The 19,874-nt window shown below is 38.2% G+C and overlaps 1 protein-coding gene across 1 annotated transcript in view; it reads right to left on the minus strand.

The window, feature by feature from the left end:
* LOC135261691 (CMP-N-acetylneuraminate-beta-galactosamide-alpha-2,3-sialyltransferase 1-like) overlaps positions 1–5,366 on the minus strand; it is a 31,869-nt gene extending 26,503 nt beyond the window's left edge. Inside the window, exon 1 of the mRNA XM_064348225.1 lies at positions 5,081–5,366. The gene's annotated coding sequence lies outside the window, so the exon portion shown is untranslated. The remainder of the gene's footprint in view (positions 1–5,080) is intronic.
* Between the last annotated feature and the right edge of the window lie 14,508 nt (positions 5,367–19,874).

Genomic DNA, 19,874 nt, shown 5'->3' on the forward strand with positions numbered 1-19,874 from the left:
ACACTTCACTGGCAGGAGCAACTGTGTCTCCTCATAATCCTGGTCATAGGACTCAGGTCAAATCCACAAATCAGCTATGGGCACAGCACATTTCAAGCAATTCTCCTAGCCATCTAGTAATTAGATGCATGTATGTACACAACACAACACACAATCTATAATGTTAATAATTACTCTTGCTGAGTATGCTTCATCTGTATCTGAGTATCATCGAATAGCACATGTGCAGTCTGACCAACAGGACATTTCTGCCCCTTCAGCATTTTGGCTTATTTAGACTGTCTCCAAAGTGGTTAGGAAGCTGCTTGGTCTGGGGAGTCGGATTCCGTGAGGCTAAACAACATCTCACAGGGAAAATGCTTTGTTGAAAGGAGGAGGACTCTCTCCAGTAGAAGAAACCACCAGGAATTTACAAAGGAAAACCCCCCATATGTAGCGTTTGTCCATATCCAATGTGTCTTTGAGTGCCTCAGTAATAATCTTTAATGATGGTGAATAATCTTATCTGCTGTGTAGGCTGGGACAGTTATCAGGTCAATTGCAGTTACAAATGTTGGTAATTTTCACTAATTGGTTACACATTTTTATTCCACACATCCTTTACCCCAAATAGTCTAGAAAATAATCAATTACTTCCTCTGGAACCAGACACCAGAGCAGTTGACCTGTTATCAGTCAGAGCTGGTTGATCTGGCACATAATGACACCCTTCCTGTTACATTACTCATAACCACTGCACAACATCATATCAAAGTTGACATCGTCCCACATCAAGACTAATAGGAAGAGATGATGAAAACTCATCTGGAGTCTGAACTACAGCAAGCGAGTGCTTTACAGTGGAGAATGGGAGCAAGCATTTAAACCACCTGAGAAATCCACCCAAACAATAGTAATGTAAGCATTTCAAATATGCTTCAGGGATAGGCCCAAATAAATAAACTCTAATGTCAAGAATACACAACCGATATTTTTCCTATCTAACAATAGAATATCCCTTTGTGGGTACTCCAGACAACTTTGAAATCAGGGGCTAAAAAGGCATTTAGTTATCTCTTTGAAGCAGGCCAAACCTGAAATTCCCCCAGCACACAGAGCTGCAGAGAGGCGGTCTCTGGATGGTGCATACGTGCTTCACTTCTTGATTAACAGGTATGATGAAGACGAGTGCATGCCAACTGGTTGGTAGCCAAGGTAAGGTACAACATATCTCATCCAAATTGTTCAAAGCTCAAAGTTTATGTCAATAATAATGCCATATTCTGCTGCTATACATACCAAAATAAAAACTCACGGTATTTCAAGATTTGGTGCCTATACTACACCAGGGGGCTGAAGTATATCCCAGCACACATTGAGCAAGAGCCAGGAATACACCCTGAACAGGTCACCAATCCACTGCAGGCAACATGGGATTTGAACTTGGGACCATCTTGCTGTGTGGCTATCCACTGCACCACTGTGCCACTCCTGTTTAATCACACACAACAAGAAAAAGAAAAACAATCCACTCATCTTTGGCCTGTAAGGGACTTCCTGGTAGGAAGGAACTTCCTTTGAACCACCCCTGTAATGCCCCCGTCCTTCGACGGACAGGTCTTTTGACTTTAAAAATGAAAATGCAACTTAAAGGAGGGTTTGCATTATTATTAGAATTCTGTCAAAATATTAGTAAATCAAAAAATGTTGGCTCAGGTACATCATCTTACTTTGTGAGAATAGGTTGTATGGAGTAACCACATCACAGTCATAGGACATACCATTGCTTTATAATGTACAGAAAAGCAGCAGCGGAAATATGCAGAGAACTGAAATGGTCCAATAAAACAAAGTTTTTTTTTTGGATTACACTACAAAAATTAAACAATATATACGTAACTCTATACAACAATAATAAATTATAAAATAAAAATAAATGAACATTATAGTAAAGTATAATGTTCATTTATTTTCATTTTATAATTTATTATTGTTGTACAGAGTTATGTATGTATTGTTTAATAACTATTCATTATTATTTTTGCCAGGAACTGAATGATTACAAGCTATTGAAGCAGGTGACTAACAGCTAACAAAAGTGAGATTAATCCCAATGTTACAAACACAGTTTCAGAATAACTGTACATGAATAGGTTTGTATTTTATTACATGAACAGTAAAAATAACACGCAACCTATTGAAATAGTGCATGTTTCCAAAGTATTACAATTACAGTACAGTGTCTTCTCAAGTCTGTTTTCATCGGCTACTATTGGTAGTGATGAAACAGCCAAAATTTAGCGAAAGGTAGGCGTAGTTTTCAAATGCAAGTTTTGAGAGTTGCAAGTCTCCCATGCATAAAAAAGAGAGAAAATAATCGAATTATTATTAGAAAATTAGTATTCAATTCAGAAATAAGTTTGAGTTATTTGACAGAGATTAAAGGGAGTGCTTTTTGATGCAAATTGTGTCATTTGGCATATTTTCATTGTCAAATAAATAATGTATGAAAATTAAACCACAAACTGGATTTTGAATTTGAATCTGAATTATATCATGCTTTTTGCACATATCAAATGACACAAATTTTATTTGAAATGCAATTAAGTACAACAAAGTTAGCATAGCCTTTTGTGGTTCGAAAACTTCGGCAGTTAATTAGGCCTATTACTGTATAAAGATTTACAGCAAAATATATATTTACCATAAATTTCACCTGCCATCAAATTTTGACCAAAAGGCTTTGCATATCTACAGATACATACTGTGTACAGGTAGGGATTCTTTCTTTATACATTAATATTGCTGTGAAAACTAAAGAAATCATTTACAGGAATATTTTGTCTATATTAAGGGTAACTTCCCTGCAGGGATATCGGGATGCATTTACTCTATTTTTAATGAGAATGGTATACAAACAATATTAATGAAACCCCATGTTTCAAACTGTTTCCCAATTTTTTGTCTTAATTGATTACACCAATACCTGGTAGATTAATCCCCTGTCTGGACACAATATTTACAAAATCTCTGCCCTTATTCTGGATCATGATCAGGTATGTGTGCCACATCTGGCACTGTCTACAAAACACATCTTAAATGAAAGGATTTGTAGTTAGATGATATAGTCACAAGTGCACTCAACAGGATTCACAGTAAATCTATAGGTTTGCCACCTTGAGAGTGAATGCAAAAATAACCGGGAGGTGATGGCACACTAGTCTACTATGATCTGTCCTAAAAAAGGAAATGGGAGGGTTATTTTCCAAATTTATATTACATTTTTATCACAGAGCTTATACAACCAACTCAGCTTTTAATTATAGTCAGTCTGTTTTGAACAAAGAAAATAGAGAATTTCTCCAAGCAGCCACCCAGACCTCCACATCTATATAATGTTTTAGGAAAATCCAAATCTGAAAAGAGGAAGCTCTGGTTGTTTTAACACAGGATACCCCTGGATGGAACCCAACTCACCACTAGATGGGGGTAAAATGTAAGACCTATAAGATGGCATGCTTCAAGTTTCACATGCTGCTCTAATGAAATTACATTTTTCTTATATAAATATAAATATAAATATTTGTACAGCATGGGCAAAACGTTACTATATAATCATCTATACCTGATGAAATACCCCTAACAAATCATTTAAGGGCCTAAACATGCTCATAAACTTATAAACTTATCTGACTGTGTATAACAGGTTGTACCAATTGCTTGTTCTTAAACTCAGTTCAGGCTGAGGCAAGTTTGTGTATGTCATATTCTATTTCTGGCCATTAACAATGTATCTGACCACCTTAGCCATTGAGCTGATGTCTGCCTTTCATGGTAACTCCACTGACACAGAAAAAATGTGTCTTACTGTTTCACAGTAATGATTTAGCGTACATCACTTGTACCACTGAAAATGATAAAAACATCTACTTTCGTTTGTCTCTCCACCAACATTTTTGTCACTGTTACTTCCGTAATATGATCGCGTGACTTCTGTACTCCCTTTACAAGATGAGGAAGTAAATTCAGTTTTCTTTGTTCCTTCGATTCAGTTCTCTTTGTTACTTTTGGATGACCATTTGGCATTATTTAATGTTCCATAACATATTGCTCAGCAGTATTTCAGGGCCAAACCAGGCTAAGCATGCCAGTATGCACGCTAGAACACATCTCACATAGTAGGAGAGTGTGATGGACATCACTAAACTACTAATATAGCTCCGCATGAAATTGTTACATTTGTCCAACGTCAGCATGCAACTTCTTTATTTCCCTTCATTGTTGTTCAGTCTTCACGGTGCTTATGCTTCTTCAACACTCTTATCTCTACAGATGCAGGTTAGCCTCTGGCCGCCTTTCAGCGGGTCAAATGAAACATATGACCGGTATTTTGGTCCAGGGCGAAACACTATATACCGCTTTTATAGACCGCTATTCACATGGGCTTCAGTCAAGCGTAATATGCTTGCAAAACGACAAAGTATCATTTGAGAAACTCCATATTTGTAGCAAATTAATAGCACATCTCTATCCTACCATACGAACACTTATTGTTCAGGTGTATCCCCTAAATTCATATGCAATATGCCATTGTATATTCACTGTTAACATTATATTTGAGGTAGTAACAGAACAACCCAGGAAAGACTTCAAACCTTCGCAAACAGGACGCTGTTACAATGAGATAAAGATTGTACTTGCAAACAATCAACCACAGGGTTTTGGCGGAAACCTTCAGTGGTTTCAACCTTTCCTCTATATTCTGGTCAACTGCACGCAGTCTATTCCCTCAAAATACAGACCTTAAACAAGATGTTACTTCTTATCGGCATTTTGAAAATCACAAACATTTATGTTTTTGAAAATAATTTTTATTCGATTTTAAGCAACCTCTTGAAGTGGCCGCCCTAATTCATTTAACTTCAGTTGCTCGATGGATTCTTTTTTTAAGCTACAGACTTCAGAATAATGCTTTAGTTATTCATCAAGCTAACAGAAATTACCACTACGTGGCTCGAAATAATTAGATAAATGTATTATAACAGGACACGAATACAGTCACTGCAGCAGTGTTAAAAGATATTAATTGATCAGTACTTACTTTCTATCTTCGGCTGTCCGTTCACGAGGAACCGATATCCTTAGGAGTCATTCCATTGTCAACCCTTATTTCCATTATTCAGTTGAATACAAAGTAAAGAACGAACCAAAAGAAAAATGTATCCAGTTATCGATTATAACTGTACAGGAACGCTTTTCCAAAGCATGCTCTATTTACAGCAGTGCCGCGGCAGCGGTGGTTCTACTGTTAAATGTAGGCTACTGTAGCCAACTCTACCCGAGCGACGCTCCGCCACACGATAGTGGACTGTCTAGGCTACACTGCAGCGCGGGTCGGGCTTTTTAATATCCTGTTGCGGCCACGTGGATTGGAGATGCAAAACATTGTAACGCCCCCTTCCAGTGCCTGAAAAAACAAAGCGGAATTGAATGGCTTGGCGTTTACCGAAATGATCAAGTAGAGTAGGCTACATTGTACATCTAATAGCATATTTATTATCTGGCAAGGTCTGTATATAGAAAAAGTGATTAGGATGCATTTAATGACAACATTTTATGTCGACGTTTTACAAGACACAAATACATTCCATTGCCATTCCGAAATTGCATTGGTCTACTCACAGCTGAGCTACTTATAGGTTGTAGACGCGCTGAAAGTGGTCATTTTTGAGCACACAAGAGGTTATTTTTGGATAAATAAATGCAATGAGTAAGTAATGGTACGTATTAGCCTATTTTAAGAGGTGGCTTTGGACCTTTATACAGGATATTTCCAATGCCTCAAACATTCTGGAATTACGTGATCAGTCAAGGCCTTGTTCAAATTTTGCACTTTTGCACTTGCAAGTTCTGCTCTTGATTCAGCGATTTCACAGCATTTCCCAATTTCAGATTTTCCCCTATTCAAAATAATACCAGTGACAAGGTAGAAGGTGAGTGGAACGAAGAACAAAATAGTAGCCTACTATTTTGGTTACATGCACAATGCACAAAAATAAAATAAAACCCAAAAGTTTCCGCAATGTATTTCCTGAAACTGAGAATAGATTTAATTGACATTTTCAAACTGACATCAGCCTTATTTTGCATTATATTTCCTATATACCTGGTTATGTTGAGGCAGAGTTTGTATTATTTTTCAAATCTCCATGGTATTACCTATGACACACCATACTTAGAGGAGATAATGCAACTGTCCCCAAAATCAGATATCATGTTCTGTCATGTAGGACTGTTTCAAAAAGAGCATCTTTAACTGAAATGTTGATTTGTTGCATAGAAGATAGCAGAAATAAGAAATGCTATTTGATGTGACAGTCTGTCGTTCCATTTGTAAAGAAAGTATATCTCAAGTGAGAATTATAGTGAACTATCTTTAAAAGAACTAAAACCTTGTAAAATGAATCTTGTAGAATTAATAATGATACGTTAGTGTTAAAATTTTCATTCATAATGGCCTAATAATTTTTTTTATGGATATTACCTGAAAGGATAACACGATTAGGTATGGATTCACAATTCTACACACACCCACTAATAACAACAACTGACCCCAATGACAGACACCTGTCTGCCCCTTTGTTTGTTGGTGATCCCTCCAAATATTATGAAAAACGTTCAGCCCAGCACGTCCACAGACCAGAGATCATCCAAAAAAAAAACAAACAAAAAAAATCTGAATTTACCACAGAAGCTTGACAGCTATTTGTACCCCAGCAGTAATGTGCTGTGTTAATATAGTCTTATATGTCTGATCAGATCATGGAATTTCAGTGGAAATCTAGATTTGTGGCATTGGACCAGCTTTTTAAATAAACTCTGCAAAGCTCTTGGAATAAGATGAGTCAAGCACAACTCTTCAGAGTAATACAATTCTTCTGAATGTGTTTTCACCACAACATAAACAAAGCAAAATCTACAGTTCATTTGATTTTAACAGTCCGTTGTTTATGAGTACAATTTCTGTTTCTTGTGTTCCACTTTAAAATATAAATTTAAACACCTGAATGCACTTATTTTCCTTTCTGATTGATCTATTTCTGTCCACTACCCTATATGTGCTCTGAGCAAACTTGTATTTCTTTCTGGCTGATCTGTTCCTGGCACACCCTCCAGGAGCTGAAAGACCTGACTGAATTTCACTGTGCTGTACTGATTTAAACTGTCTCGAGTACTTGTGAAATATCCAACTTGCTGGGTAATTTCTCTGACCTTTTACATTACATTTTACAGTTCCCTTCTTTTCCTCTTTGTGCATTTGCCTTTAACTGAGTTCCCAGCAAAAATTCCTTTCAATCATGAAAGTCTGGTAATATGTGAGAGACAACGACATTAGAACTGGCTTACTGGCAGCACACAGCAAGCGCAAGGCTGTGTGGTGTTGACCCAGGCCTGTGACAGAACCTGCCAGATAGGCAGGAATTAGCACAGCGTCTGACCAGTAGCATTAAGGGCCTAGCAGATGACAAACCTCCTGTTAGAGTGGCCCGGGGAGCTGGTGGACGCTGAAAATGTTGGTGGAGAAAACTGTCGCCGACAAATGCTGGGGGAAAAACATTTGATTTGGAAGCTGCAGATGTGGGTGGGAAAAGATGCTCAGGTGTTATATAACTATTGATAGTTATTCGAAAAAAAGTCAAGGTGACAAAACATGGGTTTCAGCAACATAGCAAGGAGTTCCTCTTCCTCCTGCTTGGACTGAAGCTTTGTTCTTATTTCATTTTTTAAATAGTGTGTGTTGTTTTTAGAATGTTTTCAGAAATTACTGAAAATGTATTTAAAAAGATGTTGATTCCCTGATTTATTTAGTCCATATACCTCCTGAAAATACTGCATTTTTAATTAGAGGATTTGATTATTCAGCTTTAGGTTTTTAAAAATCCATATTTTGGTGGGCCAACAAAATAATGAATGCTATTACATTTCTAAATAAAACATCTGGAAATTAATTTATGTTTATATCTTTAAAAGGAATGGGAAAACATTTCTATAATATACATAAATAAGCAAAGAGCAAACCCATTAGCATCTACCCATAGGCTACTCACAGCTTGACAGGATATAATACCAGTGAATATGATGTTTTCTGGCTTTCCTACCTGTCACTGCTAAGTAAAAGGGGAGGGTACTCTTACTATTCTACTAAAACAGTTCATTCAGACTGAACTTCAACTATCAGTGTTTAGTGCCAATCAAACCTTTCAAAATTTCACATTGTGTGTTTGGACCTAGTCCACTTACAACATAATGCATTTTTTTTCTGACTGAAATTCACCATTAAAATACAGAACAAACGCAAAATCTTGAAGTTGTATTGATTTTGATATGCATCCGCACAGAGCAGTGGGTTTGATCTCACGTATTTGCACCCCCTTCCTAAGCTCTGGCATTGAGGATCAACAGCATGAGAGACAGATTGTAGTGGATCTGAGAGTATTCGCAACCAATTTGGCAGGAGCCCTGGCTGACAATCGAGAACCCCAGAAGTATTTTGAAGGCAGGGATTATTAGATCGGCATTGCCAAGAAGAGAAATCTCTGTCCACATAGAGGTGCCTGTTATTCCACATCTCTTTTTTCAACTAGTTCCAACATCCTGGAGGGTCAGAGGTCCAGTAATTCCCTGGCACAGGAGCCTCACCTTGTTTCAATTATAAATAAAAAAATAAAAAAACTCAAAGTGGGAAGATAACCTTATGGGTTACTTTCTGGCACCATTTCAAGGCAAAAAAATATGGCAGTGCTTGTTGAAGTTATGGTGTTTGGAGGTCACAAAACAGAAAAATCATTCCCAAGGAGGGGTGGGATGTGCCATGGGGGGAGGGTAGTCTGAGAGAAGAGTCTGTCACTCTCAACATGACTTTAAATTGTGTGTTTAGGCACTCTAGCCCATCTCTCACCTCGTCTTTGAAGTGGAAGCCAAGAACATTGCTGTTGTGGAGGCACATAGCACAGTTCAAGATGAACACTCAATTCAGCCACTGTGTTGTCACTGTAGGTCTTGGTATATTTCTTTGAGTTTTGCTGGAAAACAATTTTTTTTAAAAGATCTGGTGGAAATCATTTCATGAAATGCAATAGCATTCAGAAGGAAGAATAGTCAGCATTGCAATGAATTGCATTTTTAATATTTTAATTCTACTTTGACCACACAGTTTGAGCTTGGCAAGGCCTCAGCATGTCCTTGTGAGCTGCTTAAAATTGTAATCTTAATGAGTAATTTCTTCTTTTTAATTATTTTGGCAGATAATACTGGTGTTTCCTCCAGCTTAATGGATACATACTTCAAATTTATTAGAGTTTATGTTTAAAAAAGACATTTCAAAGAGAAGCTTACATAAAGTAAGTCATCTTATTTAAATGTGTTATTTAAATGGGACCGTTACAATGTGAAGAGAAAAAACACCAAAATTATGCTTAAGGTCTAATACTGACTGTGAGGACATAAAGGAAAACATATTTTTACATGCCTGGTATTCAATAAATCGAAAATAATAAACTATGGATGATATAGGCTATTTGGTCAATACACTCCACAGACAAGAATGACAAAATAATATAATGTTTGTGTTTAATCTTAAATAGAACCATATGCTCTAGAAATAAATACTTTTTTACATTCAATAGTCAGCCAGTTGTAATGGTACATAAACGAGCAAATGTAGAAGCGAGAAGCATTATATCACAGCAACATTACGGTGTATGTTACAGACTGATTGAATCAAGTAGCCTACTGTATACGATTCAATCTACAATCTACTACCACAGAGAACTGAAAAAACACCTGATCACAGCATTAAGTTATGTTTCCTATATAAGATCCTTTAAAAGCTTGGTTTGAGGCAGACTACAAAGCTTTTTCCTACTGCAGCTGGCTTCCCCAGCTCTGTTGTTTCTTGACAATTTCTTGTTGACAGTTGAGTCGACCTTCCTGTGACTGTGAGAGAGCGAGAACAGTTATGTGATTCACACAAGCGTCTGGAAACATGGATCCCAGGCACCTAGACTGTACTGCGCTCAGCAGCCAGCCGAACAGTACACTGCATAACATGCTGTTATAGGCGCTAAGGCTCGTATATCATTTTTGACTGTAATCATTGGTAATTCATTTAGGCCTGCTGGGAACATGAATAATACAAAACAAAAGAAAACTGCGTCAGCATCAGTGTTGACTTTTTTTAGGCCTTGCAAGGGAGGCTAGGATTTGTGACATGTTCCCTTGGTTGATGTCAAGTATGAAATGAACGTTTGAGTATTTCCTACGTGGAAGCCAGGTTCCTTCTCGTCAGGCCGGTTCCCCTCAGACAGGATACGAAAAATGACGTCCAAGACGTACTGCCTTTGATGCTTTTGTGACTAAAAAAGTGGGTACTCAAGGAGACATGTGACTTTTATAAACCCCAGCGCAGCTCCCCACCACAGTCAGAGTTGAGTAATGAGCAAGTAATCAAATTCTTATTTTGAGTCCAGGCTGATGTCACCATCCATAGCATGCTAATGCATACCAAGTACGTTATGACATCACACTTGGAAAAACACATTCAAGCAAACCCGGAACATTTCATCCCAACAATATACATTCAGCATTCAGTAGTGAACAACTCAAAGTAGATTTGTTCAAGGTTTGCCAACAGGTAAATAGCAAACCATATTGAACTATCACATATTTTTCAACAAAAAGGAGATACATTTTAAAGTGCACATTATCTTGTGAGAGTTTTGCACCCCGCAGTTGTGCAATAAATATCAAGGGAAGCTAAAGTTACTTTAAAAATCTTTTAGCTGATGCAAAAATTATTGGTTAAAACGTCAAGTTAAGTGCAAAATAATAACAAAAAAGGCCAACAACCAAAACATTTTACACAAAATATGTTCTGTACAATTCTGTAAACTAAACCACTGGTAAAACACGCTCACTGGTAACCAAGATGCAAAATGAAAGAAAGTGTGCTGATTTCCTTTTGGGCCTGCATTGATTCCAATTTTAAATTTGAAACACCAACTTCTGGTTGTAGTTGTATTTGCATTAAAAACAGTTTAAACTGCTGTGGGAGGATTCTCTCTGAAGCACTTGAGCTTGCCTCGTGAAATGACTATTAATCAAACTACACATACATTAAAAACACTGACACATTGAAGAAAAAAAAACACATTTCCTAAATAATGTATGCGAGAGAATGAACTTGATGCTAGTTATATATACATCACAATCAGGAAGATTTACTTGTTGTTTCACAATATATGTAAGTGTCCTGTTTTTACAACAGGGCAGCCCTTGAGAGGAAATGAAAGGGCCTGGTATCAAGAGAGATAACAAAACAATACTTTGAAGTTCTCTCTGCACCAAGTCCCCCCCAATGAAAAATTAGATTGTTGGTTTGGTGATGAAGCAAACCTAGCAGCACCCATTCTTTATGCAAACTGAGTGGTCATGAAAGAGCATGCTGGGAAACAATTATTCATTTTATTTACGCAAGTAAGAATTGATGCCTCCATTTTGGTTTTTGGAGTGATGGCTGAAGATAGAAGGAGTGCCAAATTATTCAGCAACATATTCATCAGATGATCCCACATAGAACTTTCAATCTGCAGTCATAAACAGAGGAATGAGCTGGTAAATCAATACTTTCTCCAAAGAATGGCATTCTATTCTTGTATTAATAAATACTGAATAAAGCTTTCAAACACTTGTGCAGGGGGTTTAAAAGGGCCTTCAGTTCTTTTTTAAGCCTTTGTTAACTTAATTTTTTAAAAAGCATACCAAGTGCTATAGAAATGTCTAAAACACTGGTCGGAACTTCAAAGTGCATTTGACATTCACACATGGGAACCTTTTATCAGGACTAAGTAAGACACGTGGTGAGGTTCCCAAGACAAACTGCTGTTACAGAGGATATTCACGAGGTATAGATCCAAAGAAGCTCGCTCGTATGTCAGCGCTGCAAGCATACATCACGTGTTCATTGTTTCATTGTGCCTCTCACACAGTTTCGGCAGTACAGGAAGACAGGAAATGAGATGAGCAAGAAAAGTGTTCAGTCCTGTCCTGTAAGTCATTTCTTTGCTTACTTTTTTCCAGACTTGTACCATTTGTACTGGGAGCAACAGAAGTAAAAATAATAATCAACCGAAGCCCGTCTAATTGCAGATACCAGGAATGGGGGGTGGAATGTGAAAAACAAAGAGCCCTGCACCCAAGAACTTGTTCAAAGTGCTAGAACATGCTTGCTCTGTGCTTATTTTAGGAAATAAGATATAGCATATTATATTCATTCAGTTATATGAATTATAACTTATATATTGACTTTTGAAAATTTCAAGTGAATGTACTATGAATGAACACTGGAAGACAATTTACATTCTTGCAGAAACATTGGAGTCAGGTTGACACATCATGGCAGCTTTGAAATTGATTAATTACTGTGTTCCCATCACAGGACTTGCATTCCACCCATTGGACAATGATGTTGCCCTGTATGGTTATAAAGTGCTGAAAATGGTGCCAAGTTATTGCTATCAACACTGACTCTTAAGCTGTCCAGAAATGAATTTCCATTTATCATGCTTCTATTGTCTTTTTTCTGTATGTATTAGGGAATGGCTCTTGGAAAGCCCTCTTGTTCTTACAACAGCTCAATAAATTCCTAATCTTTCACTCCTTTGCTATACAGTATGTTTTGGCTTTCTGAGTTTATATTTGGAATTTCTTCTTCGTCAGCTCTTACTGGCTGTTTTGCTGGTACATTAAAGCGAATTTTTTCCACTGGTTACAGAAGAGGGTTACTGGTTCCACTGGTTACAGTCCCTTATGACAGAAGAAATGCACAAGGGACATGATTTATCTTAAATTTGACCAAATTTACTCCTGGCTCATCAGCAACTGAAAGGGCCATCATCAAACACTTTTACAGGCAGGGATGCAGTGTAGTATAATGGGAAAGCAACTGGTCTTGTAACCTATGGATCACAGGTTTGATTCCCGGGTAGGACACTGCAGCTGTGCCTTTGAGCAAGGTATTTAACCTGCATTGCTTCAGTATATATCCGGCTGTATAAATGGAAGCAACGCAAATGCTATGTAAAAGTTGCTCAGCTCATCGTCTGCTAAATGCCTATAATTTAATGCAGAACAGTTCCGAATACATTCATTCTGTTTCAAGGTGCCAAATGAACTGTTTACATGCACATTGATCTGATTAAGTTGTGCGTTTGCATTCGCAAGCATTGAGAACATGATTGTAGGTAAATGGGCTTCACCTACAGTAATGTACATTTATACATGTTTTAGACATTTAGTAGGTGTTTCTCCAGAGTGATTTGCACAGCTGACATTCCTTGCTCAAGGGTGCAATGGCAGCGCTCCACCTAAGGAATCAAACCACTTCTCCAACCCTTACACAACACAGCCACCCACTGTTGGTGTGATACCAGGAAGGGGATGGTTGGATACATTCTGCATGAATGTATTTAATTGCACTGCAAAGAACTTTAATGGATATGTAATTGACACATCTATACAAATGCTGTCCCTTTGACACATTTTTAAGTACTGAAAATTTTTATTTAATCTAAAACTGTACATTTATTTAAATATATATTTGTAATTGTAAAGGTAAACCACTGATAATAAACCATGGGAATTAGAAGTAAAGGTCCTGTTAAAAAGTCAAAAAATCTGAACTCTTGCAAAGTAGTCTTGTCATAGTCTAGGAGCCAAGTAATGAGGAGCAAATCAAATTCCTCTGATTAGTTAAAATGAAACTTATTTGCATCACCATTTGTTCTCATCTTTTCTCCAACAGATGTCAATTGTGTGATGTGCCAAGTGGGAGACTTGCCAAGAAACGAAACTGCTTACACAAGTTTACATTCAACCAAGTCCCACAACCTGTTTGTTGAGCCTGTGTGAGGGGTTTTGTCTCCCATGACCCTGCAAGGAACCTGGCTGTACATGGAACAAGCTAAACAAGACTGTCGAGAATCGAACACAGTGGAGAACAACTGTCAATGTCTGGAGTCCCCAGGGAGTAATAGGCCACTGTAAGTAAGACTGCCAGACAATGGGAATTACTGCCAACTGCTGTGAATTACTAAGATAATTACTTGAATGATTGTTAAGCAAAGTAAACAGTCAGATCAACTAGTACAACAGAATCAACAGAGTCATTATCATAATCATGCTGAAAGGAATACAAAAACATCAAAATACAGAGAATGGTACATAAAGAATATTTCTCATTTCCGGCCCATTTCCAAATTGCTTACGTTTTTTACATTCATTTGTAAAAAGGCTGCGATGGCTCCACACAAAATGGAGCCACAAAAACACTTTTTCCTACCTGGGGTTTGCACAGGCAGAGTAAGAAGCTGACCCCCTGTGATCAGCATTCAAAATCCCTCACTGGAAAAAAGTAAAATAAAATACAAATAAAGATACATATCCACAGTGTAAAAATAAAGTTTACCAGACTCCAAATGAGCAGGTATCTTCCCTCCCTCCCCCATCCAATGATCCTTTTTTTTAGGGGCATTGACCATTCTGGGAACTTTGGAGTCTGGTGTTAATGGTCGCTGATATGCATGTCTTTGCATTTGCCTTTGTATCAAGCAAAAGGTGTGCCTAGGTCAGACAGAACAAAGTAAATCTGACTAAAGAGAGGAATGACTCTTGAATACTTGCTATAATACAATTTGCCTGGCAGTTGAAGGATTTGCTTTCTACAGCTGTGTCTGTTTTGTCTTTAGAGTATGAATTGGGTTGTCACAGCTATACCTTCAGTCAAAGTTTTCCCAAGGCTGTTACACAGTATTTCCTTGATTTCGACAACAAAGGGGATGCGGTACAGATTTACATGAAATAATTCACTGAGGCATCTTTAAATTATGGAAAAGCTCAGGAGAGATTTTTTTTTGGGGTTTGTTTTGTCCATAGCCATGGTCATGCATAATAATCTCATGGTATGGAAAGACTCAGAAACAGTCTATTATGGCACAAGCACAACAACAGACTAATGCTGTTGGTAAAATATTTCTCACATGCTTTATTAAATCATGTTTGCATCTTAATATTGGTTAGATTACTTGTTAGATTGTTAGCAAGAGTTATATAACCAGTTATCAAAACAAGGTAATGATACAGACAAAAGATACTGTCAGCGTCAAACCAGCAGGGACAAACCAGTTGTGTAATATCATTGTAAAGCATAAATCATTCTTACTGCACTCATAGTGATGACAGAAGATAGCAACATCAATTGGTTCTGTAGGTGCAATTGATGCTATAGGTACACGTGCTAGGTGTACCCTGGTAGTAGTAACCCTGGTAACTGGCTAGCTAATGCAAGCTATATACAATCAGGATTTTTTAAATAAAAACTGACACTTTGGCTTGTCCTTAGATCTTAAGTAAATGTAAGCATTACACTTTTTCTTCACAAATGTGGTGAGTGTTAGTGATAACTAAATTCACCAAACCTTGTAAAGAAACAATGTACAATTCTTGCTTGGAATTGTTTGTTTAAGTTGATGAAACACTGATTGAATCACTGCCTTTGTCTGTGCAATAACAGTCTAACTTTTATTACTTTCTAAACCTTGTGGATCATGAAAAAGGAAAAATATTCCAAATACAGAGGATGCTCCCAAAATGAGAATAGCAGCTGCACCACAAAGACAGCCTTGTCAGCAGGTTGGTCTTCACCTACCACCGTGTGTTTGCCATGCCTTGAAAGATACAGATGCCAAACAGAACATTTGATTCTAGTGAAGAACTGAACTCTAAAGTGATGCCTAGGTTCCCCGCTAAGTTGATACAAAGGCAAATGTAAATACATTAATGCTAATCAACAGCCATTAACACCACTCCACTTGATGCAAGGAACAGTCAATGTCCCTTTCAGAAAGGGAGACACATCAATCAACAGTGTAGGTGTAACTAGTTGAATTATTCCCTTGTACACATACTGAATTATGCAGCCACCGTAGTTCTGCTCTCTTGTAGCCACACCCACCCACCCTCCCCCCCCCCACCCGAAAGGTAAAAGTATAGTCTACTCTTGCTTTAGCACCACTGATATGTACACAATATGGACACTATATATACAGTATATGAGCTTATATGCAGTATTACAATACTATGACTTTAGAACTATATCAACCCAGCAAGCACATCAGTCAAGTTTGGTGTTAAATTTACTATGTTTGAGTCCATTTTTATTGGAGAATTTTCCTGTGAAGAAGCTACCATCCATGTTTGTTGTGGCATTTATTATCTGTTACTGGTGTTCTTTTTGGCACAGCTTCTGCTGCGCCCCATTTAAAACAAATCTTTAAGGCTGTAAAATAACAATCTGTTCACTGTCTGTCCAGAGGCGTCTTTTACCATCTCTATTTCACCTTGTCCTCTCAGGCCTAAACATCCATTGGGGAGGGATAATTTCAGAATTAGAATTTACAATGGATAAATAAATTTAATACATGAGTATATAAGCTCAGAGCGATGCTTTGCAAAGACGGGAGACTGAAATTCAGTTTTGAGATAGGGGGAAGATTAGGGTGATGCTTGAAGTAATCAAGGATGTCTATGAATTTTCTTCGCCCCAGTGGTAGAAAAACTTAATTATGACTGGGCTTTTGAATTTTGGTATTTTTGGTCCCGGGGATTCTCTGGGAATGTTGTTCTTGGGCAGTCAAAAAGCATCTCAAATAACATTGTTGTCAACATGTGTTGTTAGTTTCTTTTTTCTTAAAGATTGAATAATTAGATCATTACAGATTTGACTCTTTGGCTTTTGCTTTGTCTTTGGACTTTGAACTCATTTTCCACAGTTTAATTTCACTGACCATGTGTATTTTCAGCATTTATAAACCCATTGATTTTAGCCGTTTCTCAATATTTTTAATAGCTCCAATTAGGACTTCTTTCTATAAACTCTTTCTTCGCACACACATATGACTGGTTTCAGTGTGAAAAGAAGCTGCTGACTGGCACAACAAGTTTCAGAGGAGGGGTGTTATAGGAGAATGCTTTTACATATTTCATGAATTGGACATTCCAAATTGGGGCAGGATTGGAGATTCCAAATTAAAAAAGGTGGCTAATCAAGACAAATTTTCTGATGAGTGGGTGGGCCCCATGGTCTGGTATCAAATCCAGATTCTACCAGCAGGAACCTTGCAGCTGAATGCCCAGAGAATGGAGAGTTTCAGTTCACTGGGATGACAGTAACTCACCATTCACCAGCAATCCCTGCTCAGGCAAAAAATTCCAGTGGTGTTACAACAGTGTTTTCAGCATTCACAATACAGAAATCGTGAATATGAATCACACAGCGCAAAGTGTACATGCTGAACAAGGCAAGCAGTGTTAGGTGAGATAGCCACAAGGACTCAGTACTGTTGTGCTGGTGGTAAAACACTCTGAACAAACAGGACAGAAACACTGCCGTGGGAGGGCCGAGGGAGCCACTTTGAATGATTGGCGGTGAGACCCAGGAGGTTGGGTTACAAATCTGCCGAGGCCCTGCTTGAGGGAGGAGAGTGTTCCTTGCTTCTCTCTCTGCATGGCGTCCTGAGTTTTGTTTGAAGCACCCTGTTGAGAGGCCCACCAAAGCAAAGCAGGTCAAGATGTTTGGAGAAGGACGTAGATCATTTTTCGACCAAGAGGCAAAAGAGCAGCGGTGGTTAGCAGGTACTAATCCAAGCATGGGCTCACGGCAGGGGGTGGTGGGGAAACGGAGGAGGTGCTGGATGGGGAAGGGAGGGAAGATGCCTTCTAGTTTGGAGTCAGATAAACTGGTTTACTTTGAAAAACGTTCAGGTTAAGTATATATTTTTTGGGCAGGGATTTGAATGCTTAACACAGGGGGTTCAGTTTCCGTGGGAACTTGCTGTGCGTTCGCAAACTCCAGGTAGGTAAAAACAATGTGAGGTGTTTCATCATTTCTTGTTATGGGTAATGACAGCAGAGGCTCAGGTCTGCAGACACACCCACAGAGAGTGAGAGGTGTTATTTTTCCTGTCAACATTGCCGTCTCCCCCTGTTGAGAAGCTTGATGAAAGACGCTGCCAGTAAACATAACGGGCGGGAGAGTTTCCAATCTCTGGGCGACTCAAATTGCTCACAAGACCCAGGGCCAAAGTTCAAAGACTGATGACAGTGTGGCCCTCCGGTCACTGCTGGGCAAAAGAAGTGTCAGTGAACCCAAGTCTGGAAATGACTGCTGCTGCGGGTAGAAGTGTCCTTAATGAACCCACAATGAGAGCAGGACTTTATTTACTGTAAGAGCAGGACTGCTGCCACTTTTATAGAGTCACGGCATGGACAATTAAACTGCTTATTTTTTCTCTAAAAAAGCAAGTTATACGTCCTAGCTGATGATATATTTCCAGTGCATTTAGATATGTATTAAAGTGGTGAGATGAAGGTTCACTAACATGAACTGATTACATTACATTAATATTTAATATTTAATGCTAGTTTATCTGACGATGAATATAAAAATAATTTGCATTATGCTGTGTAGTGGGTGGGAAATTTCAGTGAAAACCACCTTGGGCCTTGGGCCAAATTTTTTTCAAGTTAGTTAATGGGCCAGAACATAACCACTCAATTAATAAGCCTATCATTAGGCCTATGTGACAAATTGACCACAAAATGTTGATCACATTTCTGAGCAACAGACCTGCATACGAAAATAAAATTATTTCAATCAGATTCAACCAATATCTGTTGAATTACCATCGCCAACTCTGTTGATTTGCAGGGATTCTGGAGAAAATGCTATGTAACCTATGTATTTTAGCTAGTATTTAGCATTTTGCTGTCAGTGTGTCGAAACCAATCTACAGGACTACTGCAGGATAACTAAATCTAACCTGTTAACAAGACAATGCCACTCTCCAAGAATCTCAAGAAAAAGGTGGATAATGAGAACAGAAGCTTTAAGGAAGAATGGACAGATAATATGCATTTATCTTGCTGTCGTTCCCCAATGCCAGGTTTGCATCAAAGCTTTTTCCGTATGTGAAGAATATAATATTAGACGCCATTCTGAAACCAAGCGCAGGCCTTTCAATGTGGCCTTTCCCCCGCCGAACAGGCCTGGCGTTGAACACTTGAAGCGCTAATGGCAAGCTACTCATGCAGCAGTACAGTTCGTGTCCCTGGTCTGACCGAACAACAGAAGGTTACCAGCGTGTTCCTAAAACCTGCCTGGCATTTGACCAAACATAACATGCCTTTTACGAACGTGGAAGTGTTCAAAGAGTGCAGGGTGACAGTCTTGGAGAAAATGGCCACAGACAAGTCCACGGGTGGCATAATTGCATCTGTCGAATACGTTCCTTTGTCAGTGAGATTAGCTCTCTGCCATGTCACTGCACTGGCAGAGAATGTACACAGCATTTCTGCCTACTTGCATCATAGGTCGGAACAAGTTTCATTTTACTGAAAGAAGTAAATAAAACTGAAGGATATTGCTGGTGGGCTAGATTTTCCCCATGGGCTGCCAGTTGCCGACCCGGGCTATACAATTTATGAATTTCAAACAGAAGCTTGGAGTTCATTTTAAGGATCACGGAAAGGTTGATATTTCAGAATGAAGCATAGAAAAGTGGAAGTGTTATTATTTTAAAATGAAGCAAACTTTTTTCACTTGAATATTTACAATACACGTACAATATTATAAGACAATGTTTTCTTTAGGATAATGCATAGTGTGGTAATTCATTTGTCAGTGCCACTGAATGTGTTACTGCAGATACTGTATAAACTGATACAGTATTTAAGTTAATTTTAAAATGGGAGTCAGATGCCAGTTTTTCTAGTGTGTACAG

This window comes from Anguilla rostrata, chromosome 8 (assembly GCF_018555375.3).
Source record: "Anguilla rostrata isolate EN2019 chromosome 8, ASM1855537v3, whole genome shotgun sequence".
Lineage (NCBI taxonomy): Eukaryota > Metazoa > Chordata > Actinopteri > Anguilliformes > Anguillidae > Anguilla > Anguilla rostrata.